Source organism: Staurois parvus, unplaced genomic scaffold (genome assembly GCF_062004578.1).
Source record: "Staurois parvus isolate SC_StPar_1 unplaced genomic scaffold, SC_StPar_1.0 ptg000021l, whole genome shotgun sequence".
Lineage (NCBI taxonomy): Eukaryota > Metazoa > Chordata > Amphibia > Anura > Ranidae > Staurois > Staurois parvus.
Genome location: NW_028317817.1, coordinates 11,277,567 through 11,291,894, shown reverse-complemented (window position 1 = coordinate 11,291,894; position 14,328 = coordinate 11,277,567). Strand labels below are relative to the sequence as shown.

General features: G+C 38.0%; 1 protein-coding gene across 5 annotated transcripts in view; it reads left to right on the top strand.

Moving 5' to 3' along the window:
• The window catches only part of RARB (retinoic acid receptor beta), a 960,987-nt gene that overhangs the window by 99,738 nt on the left and 846,921 nt on the right, over window positions 1-14,328 (top strand). The window contains exon 1 of one of the 5 annotated variants that reach the window (XM_089690919.1): window positions 12,402-12,514. The exons of the other annotated variants lie outside the window; for them this stretch is intronic. The gene's annotated coding sequence lies outside the window, so the exon portion shown is untranslated. Of the gene's footprint in view, window positions 1-12,401; window positions 12,515-14,328 lie in introns of those variants that run through there. 5 annotated transcript variants of the gene reach the window in all.

Here is a 14,328-nt window from a genome sequence, read left to right as displayed (position 1 = left end):
AGAGTTGAGGAACAGAGTAGCTGGGCCAGCACAAAGAGTAATTGGACATCTTCCAGCTTTCACTGAATGGCTAAACAGTACTCAGCCCAGCTCAATTTTTTTTCTGGGAGCAGGACAGGAAGCTTTCATCCCACTTCAATGAAGTGCTGAGGCTACATACAGTTTATGCAGTGCACACAGCCGCTGCAACTATCAGTGAAGTAAATAGATTGGTCCAAATCAACAGTTTAAAGTTAAATGAAATGTGGCATACTCCTGAGCATAGAATGCATGAAGGTAAAAAACCTTGAGCCTTTAGAACCACTTTAAAGTTTTTTTCAGATAAGTCTTCCTGTGTGGTGGAGAGCGAAATTGCATAGGGGGAAAGGGGGCCCCAAGAAAATGTTTGCACAGGGTCTAATCAATATTAAAGATGGCCCTGTCTCGGTCAATACTGCAAGCTGAAGCCAAACCCAATCACTGGTGTCCAGTGACATCAAACTTGTAGTAAATTGTAGCAATTGTAGTAAACTGAAGTTAGTAAGTTGTTGCCCATTTCAGTTTATCTACTCATTTTAGGGTCAAGAACTCCAGCTTGTGTGTAGGATACTTTGCAGCAGGCTGAGGTTCCAACTTTCATAGACAACTGGTCTTAGATGTCTATTATGTTCTTGATACAATACTCCATGGAGCCCTTCTCTACTCGCATCAGCACATATTTCATAAGGCAGAGTAGGCTCATCGTAGGCTAAGAAGGTGTGAGTTAGTCTCCATTATAGCTGCTGAAAGGCCTGTTGGCTTTGGTGAGACCACTCTTGCTGTATCAACTCTCAAGACCTTTTAGGCCTTCTTTCTCATTCCTTAGGTGATCATGCTATCTTGATAAAGCCCTCTGCAAACCTCTGATAATAGGAGCAGAACCCCAGAAACAATCTCATCTTTCCCAGACTCTTTGGTCTTGGCCAGATAGCAACTCTTTCCAACTTCTTGGGATCTGTGACTACTCCCTTAGCAGAGACTACATGCCCCAAGTAGGTGACCAATGATCGGCATAACTGGAACTTCTCTAAGATAGTTTCAGTCCCTCTTCATGTCCCTGGTCATGATTTCATCTCAGTACTTTTTCCAAACATTGTTTGTGGTACTCCAGAATTCTTCCAAAGACTCTCAGACCATCCAAATACATCATACTTCTATCAAATTCATATTGTAGCACTCACTGCTCACTCCATCAACTGCTGGACATTTCCAGAGCTCCAGTCAAATCTTGAAGCATCCTTTCAAACTCACAGAAACCTCATAGAAGCCTAGTTTGTCTTTGGGGCACAAAGGGATCTAATGTTAATTTATTACACCTTCAGATAGAGATATTCTTCTGAACCACTGTGGGAGATGCCTGTGTACTGCAAGATTTTTTAATTCTTCAGCTTAGTTTGCTTTCTTAAGTCTTATAAATCCCTGAGCATGATCCAGTGAGATCTCTCTCTGAAAGGGTTTCTTGCTGTAATCATATACACCAGTAAGTTTGCAAAGTGCTTTATAGTATAAAGGGAGACAGTACAGTTACAATACAATTCAAAACAAGGTAGGTAGGGCTCTGCTTGTAAGAGTTTCAATATAAAAGGGAGCGGCAAGTGATGCGATGGGTTGATGGAGAAAGTAAATGTTCAATGGTTAGGTGGAGACTGGATAAGCCTCCCTGAAGAGATGAGTTTTCAGGGATCACCTAAAGTGGACAGAGTAGGAAATAGATTGTGCTAGAGGCTATGTATTTTGAGAATTCTGGTTTCATCAGTTTGCAAGGGTTGTAGTGGAGGGAGCATGTGTGTCCAGAGAGAATAAGAGGACCATGCTGCTGCAGACTGAAATGGCCAGGGCAGGACAAGATGGGGATATGATTGTGTCATAGAGGTGGTCAGTAGTGAAATAGAGAAGAGAAGGCTTAAAGTGGCACACGTGTCTACCGGTAACTGTCTGCTGTTAAGAGGGAAAAGGGTTTCAGGACAGGGAGAGTGTGAACCTGATAAGATTGTGATCCAAGTGCGGAAAAAGGGTGTTGGAGATGGAGAAAGGGGAGACTGGGGAATGTTGCAGGTCAAAAGATGAGATTAAGCTGAAAGGTTGACATAGTGTTATTATTAACAGGGATGTCACCAAGAATGACAGTGGGTAGTTTAGACAAGATAAAGTAAGGTAGCCATAGAGAGACATCAAGAAATTGTGACTGTGGTCCAGGAGGCCATTAAATCACAGCAATCCTCAGATAAACTGTTGAAAAAAGACACATACAGCGAGCCTCAAACAAAAAGAAAAGAGATAGAGGGAGGTGAAGAAAGAACATGAAAAGTGCTCAGTGGGGAAAGAAGGATTCCAACTCCACATAATTTTCGACCACACTCTGCCTTGGCGAGTGAGTCCAGTGGAGGCCACTGTAGGAGAGGCAGCTAAAGAGGCAGAGTCAGATTCTTAAAGCCAGGTTTCAGCAACATCAGCTAAGTTAAGGAAGTTGGTGGGAAAAAGTCATGGACAGGGATGAGCTTGTTGCAGACAATGTGTACATTCTAAAGTGCAAATGAGTAAGGGAGGCTGGTTCTAGGAAGCAGAAAAATAGAAATTAGATTGTCTGCAATGTGACTGCTGCCAGAGGAAGGAGTTGCTGGGTGTGGAAGGAAAGTAAGATAGCGGACCAGGATTATGGAAAATATCCCCAGAAGATAGAAAAAGCAGGAGGGTGAGGGATGGAAGATTGGAGTGAGATTTATAAGAGCCCACATTTGTCCTGGAGTTTGTGTATTTAGTATTAGCATTAAGTGGTGAGTCCAGTTATTTGGAAAGGGCAGGAGTGATGAAGATGTTGAAATGTTTGTTTCTTCTTTCTTTTTTTGCCCTTGCCTAACTGCAATGTATTTGCATTCAGAAGTAATGCAGAATTTAGGAAGAGATACTGTATAAGAAGTTCGAATTCTTTTGTTGGCAGGCTGACACTCAACACCTGACAAGCACGGCAAGAGATATCCTTGGTAATCAGCAAAAGATGACATAACAATTAATGAAATGGAAGGCAAACTCCTGTTTATCAAAATTATCCCCTCATTAGACACCTGAAGATATGGCATGTCAACACTTGCTTCATAAATGTGTTAATGAGCCTGTGAAAGCAAGTAATGAAAAGCAAGATAAAACATTAAACATGCTAAAGGCTTGGTGATAACTGATGCTCAGCTATCCACTTAAAATGCTGCACAATATGGGGTCACCAGTGGCTGTTTAATCACTTGCTGAGAACATTTTAATTTATTACTTTTTTTAATAAAACTATATCTGATTTATACAATTTTAATTAGATATTGTATAATTTATATTTTAAAATGTATAATTAAATAGAATGTTATTTTTCAAAAAATAGTTATTTATGTTGGAAAAAAATATCAGGAAGATTCAGAATTTAAAGAGTTACTAAACCCAGGACCCTGCATTCACTGTACCTGGTCTTCCACAGTACACAGAACATGGAAATGCAATTATTTTAGTAACTATAAGCTACTAAATAACTTTTCTCATCAGCAGTTAGAGCAGTCTTGTGACTTCTATCAGTGTCCAGCAGAGCACTGGTTAAAGCTTGTAGGAAGAGTTTTCTTTCTGCTCTAGGAGGATGCAGAACCCCTGACCTCTGTCTTGATAGCACTGATTGGCTCTGTGCTGAGCACATGCACTCACGTGTACTCTTCCAAGAAAAAAAAACCTCTAGCAATACACACCAAATTGAGCGTGTGCAGTGTCTCCACACGATATGTCTTATCAGGAGATAAAAGGGAGACACAGGAAGAATGAGAGGATCAGAGAAGTCAGATTTAAACAGCATTTTTACACAAAGCAGAGGATTAACCCCTTAGGTTCCACTGTGAGTATAAAAAGCACACTTTACTGCATATACAGACTGATTTTACTGTTGTGGGTTTAGTAACACTTTAATGATTTTACATGCCTTGCTGTAAAAAAGGAAACATACATCTATCTATCTTTCTATCTATCTATCTATCTATCTATCTATCTATCTATCTATCCTGTCCAATCTAGCCTTTCTCAATCAGGGTGCCCAGGCACCCTGGGGTGCCTTGAGGTTTCTTCAGGGGTGCCTTGGCAAAATGTCTAAAAATTGCCCAAAACTTGTATACAAGTCTGCCTTTTAGTTACACAAAGCCACAGGTTTTCATTGTACACCATTACAACCTTCTAACTGCTGGCTTCCTGACAACCAATGACATCATCAGTTGATAAGGAGGATGACAGCTGTCTGCACAGCATCCTAGTTTGACCCTCCCCTGCCCCTCTCCATCAGTGCTGGGGTCACATTTAGCTCAGTTATGGAGAAAAACTGATGGAGAAGAGAAACATTGGAATACTAGTCAGTACCAGTGTGCAAAAGTGTATTTGCTTTGGAAGAATAAATCACCTCTAATATTGGGTGTCCTACATGTGTGGATGTTGCTGCGTTGTATAAAGCTTTTCATATTTAGAATGGGGTGCCCTTTTAAAATGGACAGTATAGAGGCACCCTATTTTAGAATGGGGTGCCTCAAGACTGTCCATAATTTTAAAGGGTGTCTCAGGATTTTCCACCATTTTTAAGGGTGCCTTGACTGAAAAAAGGTTGAGAAACACAGGTCTAACCTATGCATTGGAGGGGCCAAAAATGTTTCTTGCACAGGGACTGTTTGGTAACTATGTCTAACAGTATCTACACACCTAGAAGCACTGGGCTCAGCCTTGGGTCAATCTGCTTGCAAAGGAAACCTGGGAAAATATATTAAGCTCAAAGAAAAGGGTAAATCCAGCTAAGATGTTTTGGATAGTGGTAAATGGTTAGATGCTCTATCGAACTTTTATTGCTGTCAATGGCTCCATTGGGGAACTTCTACCTTACAGTAATGATCAACGTCAATACTGTGAGCTGTTTGTGCTATTCCTCTCTCTGGTGTACATTTGCCATATATTTTTTTAGAGAACCTATTAGGGGTTGGTCATAACAGTGGCACTGGCTACCCTGTGGTATATTTATTGAGAATGTTCTTCAGAGAGGGGAAACAGCAAGTGCCTCTGTGCTGTAACAAGAAGAAAATGGAAATTGAGAATAAAAACAACCTTACAAAAGGAGCTAACACTTTCCCACTTTGTCCTAATGCTAAAAATAAAGAATGGTCGGTAGTGGCACTTTATATTAAGTTGTGTGAAGTCTCCAACAAGCTTTCCAGGATAGAATTGGCAGATCACTTATTAGCTTGAGTTGCTCTTGAGGAAGAAATAACAAAGTAAGCCTTTTGCTTTTTTCTCTTTTATTCCTACATCTTCTATAATATTTTTAGATACATAATGATCCGGTTCTGGTTGTTCTGTGCACACAGTAATAATGCTACTTTATAAAAGAAGGCATGAATAACAAAGATTTTACTGGTTTGCCAAAGCATAATGAGTGCTAATGAAGGGTAACATATGGTTCAGCATGTTTGTCTCCTAATTAGTAACATCAAATGTGTCTCTGTTTTTAATAGGAAGTTTTCTTTGATATGGCCTTAAGCACTCTAATTGCTTACTACTGTATAATTTTTGGGATGGAACCTGTTTAATGTTTTTCTTTAATACAGTATATTGCTTCCAGTACACATGGCCACACACTGAGCACTCAGTTTTTAAGTGCTTACATTTATGAAACAGTTTCGAAAGCCTATTTTAGGCAATATCTGTATGCTGTAGTTCTTTTTCGCCATTCATTAACACATCAAAGATGATTCATTAGTCACAAATATATATATTACCGGTCACAAGTTTTAGAACACCCCAATTTTTCTAGTTTTACTTGAAATGTACAGTTGTGTTCAAAATAATAGCAGTGTGTTGAAAAAAGTGAATAAAACTCAAAATCCTTCTAATAGCTTTTATTTCCATACACACAAATGCATTGGGAACACTACACATTCTATTCCAAATCAAAACATGAAGGAAAATAGATCAAATTTGTGTTGTTCAATAAAAATATTGAAGAAAAGTGAATATTAGACTGTTCAAAAAAATAGCAGTGTTTGTATTCTTCTTTACAAACTCAAACATTCACTATATAAACTGAAAAATGTTTGAAGATTTTGGTTTCCTTTGACTCACTTAATTAATATTTAGTTGTATAAGCACTGTTTCTGAGAACTGCTGTACATATGTGTTGCATGGAGTCACCCAACTTCTGGCACCTGTGAACAGGTATTCCAGCCCAGGATGACTGGACTACATTCCACAGTTCTTCTCTATTTCTTGGTTTTGCCTCAAAAACGGCATTTTTGATGTCACCCCACAAGTTTTCTATTGGATTAAGATCCGGGGATTGGGCTGGCCACTTCATAACGTCAATCTTGTTGGTCTGGAACCAAGATGTTGCACGTTTACTGGTGTGTTTGGGGTCGTTGTCTTGTTGGAACACGCAATTCAAGGGCATTTCTTCTTCAGCATAAGCATGATCTCTTCAAGTATTCTGATGTATTCAAACTGATCCATGATCCCTGGTATGCGATAAATAGGCCCAACACCGTAGTATGAGAAACATCCCCATATCATGATGCTTGCGAAACCATGCTTCACTGTCTTCACAGTGTACTGTGGCTTGAATTCAGTGTTTGGGGGTCGTCTGACAAACTGTCTCTGGCCACTAGACTCAAAAAGAACAATCTTACTTTCATCAGTCCACAAAATGTTGCGCCATTTCTCTTTAGGCCAGTCAATGTGCTCTTTGGTAAATTGTAACCTCTTCAGCACATGTCTTTTTTTCAACAGTGGGACTTTGCGGGGGCTTCTTGCAGATAGCTTGGCTTCACATAGGCGTCTTCTAATTGTAACAGTACTCACAGGTAACTTTAGACCTTCTTTGAATTTCCTGGAGCTGATTGTTGGCTGAGTCCTTGCCATTTTGGCTATTCTTCTATCCATTCGAAAGGTAGTTTTTCGCTTTCTTCCACGTCTTTCAGGTTTTGGTTGCCATTTTAAAGCATTTGCGATCATTTTAGCTGAGCAGCCTATCATTTTCTGCACTTCTTTATATGTTTTCCCCTCTCCAATCAACTTTTTAATCAAGGTACGCTGTTCTTCTGAACAATGTCTGGAACGACCCATTTTCCTCAGAATTTCAGAAAGAAATGCACTGTAACCAGCATGTACAACATTTGCTGCCTTCCTTCCTTAAATAAAGGCAATAATTGCCACCTGTTTTTCAAAGAATGAATGACCTCACTAATAGAACTCCACACTGCTATTATTTTGAACATGCCCCTTTCAATTAGTGATTCAATTACACAGAATCAGCAGCATGCATGTCATGACTGTTGGGTCTGTTGGATTTCTATTACTCTAGTAAATTATTTACCATGTAGAAATATCATTTCTACCAAAAACAGTGATTGATCAGGTTAGTGATGTCTGACTGCTATTATTTTGAACACAACTGTATATAGTTTATTGTCTCAATGTACTTTAAAAATAAAGCATAGAACAAATAAACAATTGGAGGTAAAAAAGAAATAATGGAATAATTTTCTTTAACAAAATGTAACAAAATGTAATCTAAAATTTTCACTTGTCACAGTAGTGCGCGTGTGATCCGGTGCCCGCTGTGTCCAGAGGACACCGGAGAACACCGATCGCTGTACGGGACCTCTGTGTGAGGTCCTGATCATGTGATCACTGATTGGCCAATCAGTGATCACATAAATAGTAGTAAGCAAGATGTCACTTCTGATATCATTGCTTTAATATGTGTGAAATCTGTGAATGCTCACATAGATCACATGGTACAGGGCTCTTCACTACAGCCTTGTACCATGTGACAAGCTGTGACCAATCACAGCTCGCACAGTTTTTCTCAATGGTTGCAAAAATGCAGCCAGAGAGAAGGAGAAATTATTGCTTTTACAGCCATTATGGGTGTAAAAGCAATCAGTGTAAAAAAAAAAAAAATCTTCATCACCCCCCACAAGTAGTACAGTGTCACTATGGTGACACTGTACTGCTAGGGTGACAGTTATAATTTTAGTTATATATTGGTTATAAACTAATTTGGGGTTTTTTTTACTAAAAAGGTAGATGAATACATTTTGGCCAATATTTATAAAGAAAGATTATTTATTAGCAAAATTTTATAAGAAAAACACTTTTTTTTCAAAATGTTTGGATTTTCATTTATATAGCAAAAAAATAAAAATCCCAGTGGTGAATAAATACCACCAAAATAAAGTTTTATCTGTCTCAAAAAAATGCTAAAAAATTCATTCAAGTACAGTGTTGCATGACCGCGCAATTGTCATTCAAAGTGTGATAGCGCTGAAAGCTGAAAATTGGCCTGGACAGGAAGGGGGTGAAAATGTCCGGACTTGAAGTGGTTAAAGGTGTTGTCTGGTGAGCCATTTGTCATACAAGCTGTTGACTCTCAGAAACTTGTCTTCTGATTCTGTTGTGACTTTGGGTCTGCTGGAGCTCCTCCTGTCATAGTTTCCTGTGCCTTTTCATAGTGTAGGAAACTGCACTCACTGACAACTAGGCTCTCTTTGCAATTTCTCTAATGGAAAAACCTACACTTTCAGAATGGCCTGTCTATTTTCCTTTTGCCTTTTTTCTCCATTTGGAGAGCAAATTCCTGCAATACTGTCCAAATATTTGAAATAAAGAATGCTGCTGCACTTATGAATAAAAGCAAAAATGTCAAATACCCATATTTAGCAGCAGTCCCGATTGTGAACTCATACACACAAAATTTTAAATAAATACCATAAGGACCGCACTTGGGCTGTGTAAACAGTAAACTTAGTAGCAATAGGTAAATGATTTGTGATAAAAAATCAACATATGTTATATTGGTAATAGTACTCAGTCCCAGTATTTGAAATAAAGTGCAAGGGTGCTCAATCCTTGATTGTGAACTCCGTAATAAAGTGACAGGTGCTCCACTGTGCTCAGACTGGTGCCCCACATTGACTTGCACTCACCATCATCCCATGTCCACCTATCTCTAGGATGGTCATATGCACTTTTAGGACTATCCCAGTATGCAATGTGGTAATAGTAACTGATGTTCGTTCACAAGCGTTAAGCGATGTTGCTAATGGTAACCGGTGTTCCTTCACAGGGGCTATATCAATACCAAAAATCCTCCTTTCCTCCACAGGCAGTAATTCAAGTAATCAGCATAAAAATAAAAAAAAAATGGACATCCCATAGTGTAAAACTGTAAAAGCTTTAATGGTGGGGACAGACTATAAAAATGCAACTCACAAAAAAAGTGCCCATAGCCTGGCACTAGGTGTATTCAGCCTTGTTGTATGTGAATGGAAGCAAAATGTTCCAGCGTGCATTCCAAAGGTTGGAAGTGACGTCGGCGGAAGTTGCGTCATCTAACCTCGACCCGTTTCGATCAATGGATCGTCATCAGGAAGTGCCCAAATATTGCATAAGAACATTTAGTAACACAATGGGAGAGATTTACTAAGACTGGTTCACTCAGAATCTGTGCAGCTGTGCATGGTAGCCAATCAGCATCTAACGTCAGCTCGTTCAAGTAAGCTTTGGCAATAAAACCTGGAAGCTGATTGGTTTCTATGCAGAACTGCACCAGATTTTGCACTCTCCAGTTTTAGTAAATAATTACCAGTCTGTTTTAACCCTGCTTTTATACACAAAAAACTGTAGGAATTGTTAGCATAAACTTTCAAGACATAATTTACCTACATTGATTCATAACAGCTGTGAGTTGTTAACCCATTACCTCTTCCCTGAAAAAGGACTTTTTGTATAACTCTGAAATGTACATTATTTTTCAGTTTTGTTACGCGAAACATTTTTTTTTCACTTTTGGAAACTTACCCTATACCTTTGTACCATTTCAGGTTAATCACTGGACTTAAACTGTTTAAATTTAATTAAAAACTGGAAAAATTGGGGTATTCTAAAACATGTGACCAGTAGTTTACCATATAAACAATATGTGAAATACTTTAGTGCACTGCTAATACTAATCAGGTAACTGCAACTCAACGAAAAACAGAAAACTTTAATCTTAGTGTTGAAGGCTGATCTTCACACAGCTACTCACGTGTAGGTGGATGTATCTCCTTTCTGAAACCTCCACTCTCTGCTTCTTGTCCCACATGGAAGAAAAATATATTTGAAATATATTTTCAAAATATTCTTCCAAAATACATTGCCATATATTTGAAAGGCTACAATTTTGCCATATTCAATATATTTCAAAATATATTTATATATATATATATACTGCACGTTGAAATGCTTTTTTATTACAAAATATATGAAAAAAATCGGAAGAATATATTTCAAAATATATATATTTTTAAAAATATATATTTTTTAAATATATTTTTCAGATTTTGTTAACATATAAGAAAGTCATTTTAACATATATTTATACATATATTTAGAAATGCATTCCAAAAATGGAGGTTTGTATTTTTAAAAACATACAGTATATTTGAAATGTATTTTTAAAAATATATTCATATATTTTGTAATAATTTATATATATATATATATATATATATATATATATATATATATATACTGTATATATATATATATATATATATATATATATACAGTTGTGTTCAAAATAATAGCAGTGTGTTGAAAAAAGTGAATAAAGCTCAAAATCCTTCTAATAGCTTTTGTTTCCATACACGCAAATGCATTGGGAACACTACACATTCTGTTCCAAATCAAAACATGAAGAAAAATATATCAAATTTGTGTTGTTCCTCTAAAAAAATGAAGAAAAGTGAATATTAGACTGTTCAAAAAAATAGCAGTGTTTGTATTCTTCTTTACAAACTCAAACGTTCACTATATAAACTGAAAAATGTTTGAAGATTTTGCTTTCCTTTGAATCACTTAATTAATATTTCGTTGTATAAGCACTGTTTCTGAGAACTGCTGTACATCTGTGTTGCATGGAGTCAACCAACTTCTGGCACCTGTGAACAGGTATTCCAGACCAGGATGATTGGACTACATTCCACAGTTCTTCTCTATTTCTTGGTTTTGCCTCAGAAACTGCATTTTTGATGTCACCCCACAAGTTTTCTATTGGATTAAGATCCGGGGATTGGTCTGGCCACTCCATAACGTCAATCTTGTTGGTCTGGAACCAAGATGTTGCACGTTTACTGGTGTGTTTGGGGTCGTTGTCTTGTTGGAACACCCATTTCAAGGGCATTTCCTCTTCAGCATAAGGCAGCATGACCTCTTCAAGTATTCTGATGTATTCAAACTGATCCATGATCCCTGGTATGCGATAAATAGGCCCAACACCGTAGTATGAGAAACATCCCCATATCATGATGCTTGCGCAACCATGCTTCACTGTCTTCACAGTGTACTGTGGCTTGAATTCAGTGTTTGGGGGTCGTTTGACAAACTGTCTCCGGCCACTAGACCCAAAAAGAACAATCTTACTTTCATCAGTCCACAAAATGTTGCGCCATTTCTCTTTAGGCCAGTCAATGTGCTCTTTGGGAAATTTAACCTCTTCAGCACATGTCTTTTTTTCAACAGTGGGACTTTGCGGGGGCTTCTTGCAGATAGCTTGGCTTCACATAGGCGTCTTTTAATTGTAACAGTACTCACAGGTAACTTTAGACCTTCTTTGATCTTCCTTGAGCTAATTGTTTACTGAGTCCTTGCCATTTTGGCTCTTCTTCTATCCATTCGAATGGTAGTTTTTCGCTTTCTTCCACGTCTTTCAGGTTTTGGTTGCCATTTTAAAGCATTTGCGATCATTTTAGCTGAGCAGCCTATCATTTTCTGCACTTCTTTATATGTTTTCCCCTCTCCAATCAACTTTTTAATCAAGGTACGCTGTTCTTCTGAACAATGTCTGGAACGACCCATTTTCCCCAGAATTTCGGAGAGAAATGCACTGTAACCAGCATGTACAACATTTGCTGCCTTCCTTCCTTAAAAAAAGGGCAATAATTGCCACCTGTTTTTCAAAGAATGAATGACCTCACTAATAGAACTCCACACTGCTATTATTTTGAACATGCCCCTTTCAATTAGTGATTCAATTACACAGAATCAGCAGCATGCATGTCATGACTGTTGGGTCTGTTGGATTTCTATTACTCTACTACACCTGCTAGTAAATTATTTGTCATGTAGAAATATCATTTCAACCAAAAACAGTGATTGATCAGGTTAGTGATGTCTGACTGCTATTATTTTGAACGCAACTGTATATACATATTGAAATATATTTTGAAATATATTGAATATGGCCAAAATTGTAGCATTTCAAATATATGGCAATATATTTGGTAAAAGTATTTTTTAAATATATTTCAAATGTATTTTCAGGATATGGGAGACAACAAGGAGCCCTTAGCAAGTGAGTTTGGAAGTACCTCTCCAGCAAGTAACAAAAGGGATCCCAGATTAGTGACAAAAAAGAAGTACACTACATCAGTGCCTGGATGAAAACTAAATTTCTGGGCAGGTAGACTGTGGTACCTGTATGCATTTTAAGACTTCATTTTCAGTTTTTGACTGAAGTATCCCTTTACATTTGTATAAATCTGTGTGTCATTTTAAGGCATTTTATTTTCATGACAGTGATGGTAAAAACGAATGGTATTGAGATTGAGAAGGCTACATTACTTTCTACATGCCCTCCTCTAAAAAGAACTCGCAATATATGGAATTGGCCATGAAAGAATGACCTACATATCTTTCTAGTGAAAAATAAGTAGGCAAAATGTAAAGGTGAAACACCAGAAGTGGATGCAGAAAACCTTACACTTCTGCTGCTGTCACTAGCAGGCAGACATTGAGCAATACATTTCTATTAACCTGAAACTTGTATGAAGAAGATATACCCTTTAGGTAGTGCAGAGAGGTTTCTCTCCGTTTCTTACATCTTTAATGTTGATGATGTGCTCTTGAATTCCCTCTTCAGCTTTCCAGAAAACCCACCATGAAATTTATTCTACATACTTTATCTGCTGCTAAATGGATTCTACCCCCTAGTGAAAATCCTAAGAATTCATACTTTTTAAAGTAATACACAGCATTCATGAAAAAAACTACTCTTCAAGTCTGAAGGACTGTCAGGCCTCATGCACACTGGACGTTTTTTTTTCTCTGGACGCCTTTGCTCCTGGGGGAGGAAAAGCGACGTAAAAAAGGCATGACAAGCATTTGGGCATTCATTCATTCTATTTGCCAGAATATTAATTTATACTGGCCATTGGAATGAATGAATGTTCAAGTGCTAAATGCAGTTAGCGTTTAGGTGCATTTAGACATGTTTATACTAGTTTAGGTGTGTGTAGTGTTTTTCTTCCACCCAAACACTCTTCTCCTGAATGCGCATGTGATGGGTTTTTTTCTCCCTCTAAACATTCCTTCCTCAAAAAGGCTGTAAGCGCCTATGCACGCATGGACACATAGGATACGACAGCGGTGCGTTTAAAGGCAGAACAAAAAGTCAAATACTCTAACAGCTGCACTTTTAACGCCTTGTGTGCATGATGCCTCATTGTTAAGCTGCACCTATACTGGTAGATCTTCACCAAAAATGGGAGGTGGGAGATCTCCACTTAACCACATGGATCACACAACACTGTAACTGGAATACAGTTACTGGAAGTACAGCTGAATTATTAGCAGGAATACAGTTAAAGCTGAACTCCAGCCTTGCATTAGTCGGGAACAGTTGTACAAGCTTCTCTCCTGTGATAAAAATGCTCTGTCATATCTCCCTGCAAACAGTGATTAAAGAAGAACTAAACCTATTAATTTAACAGTTTCAAAAAACAATTACATTCCCGACATGTCGGGGATGCTAAATGTCTAACCATTAAATGGCTGGTGTCATTACTGATGACATGTGCAACACCATGGCAATTGCAGATCAAACAGAGGCTAAAATGGCAGCTTCTTTGGAAGATAGGAGGGTTTAGTTCCACCTAGAGCTCCAGTGATGGAGGGAAATGAGTTAGGGTACCTGTCAGACGAGGTGGACTTTGTATGCTGCATCCTTAGTCTTTAAAATTTATCTAAAGAAAATGAATCATCTATTGCACTGACTAGAGTAGTAAGGAACACTAGGTGAAGTGGATGCAGCTCCTCTCAGATTAGGTCTTAATGCATATATATATATCAAACACATATAAAATATATAACAAACACCTCCATCTAGGTGTGGAGATTCATTCAAAAGACTAACAGATAATAAAAATGCACTCAATAATTAAAAGTGAATCAAGGCTTGTCATAAACTCATATAGACCTCCATGGGATCACCGTGAG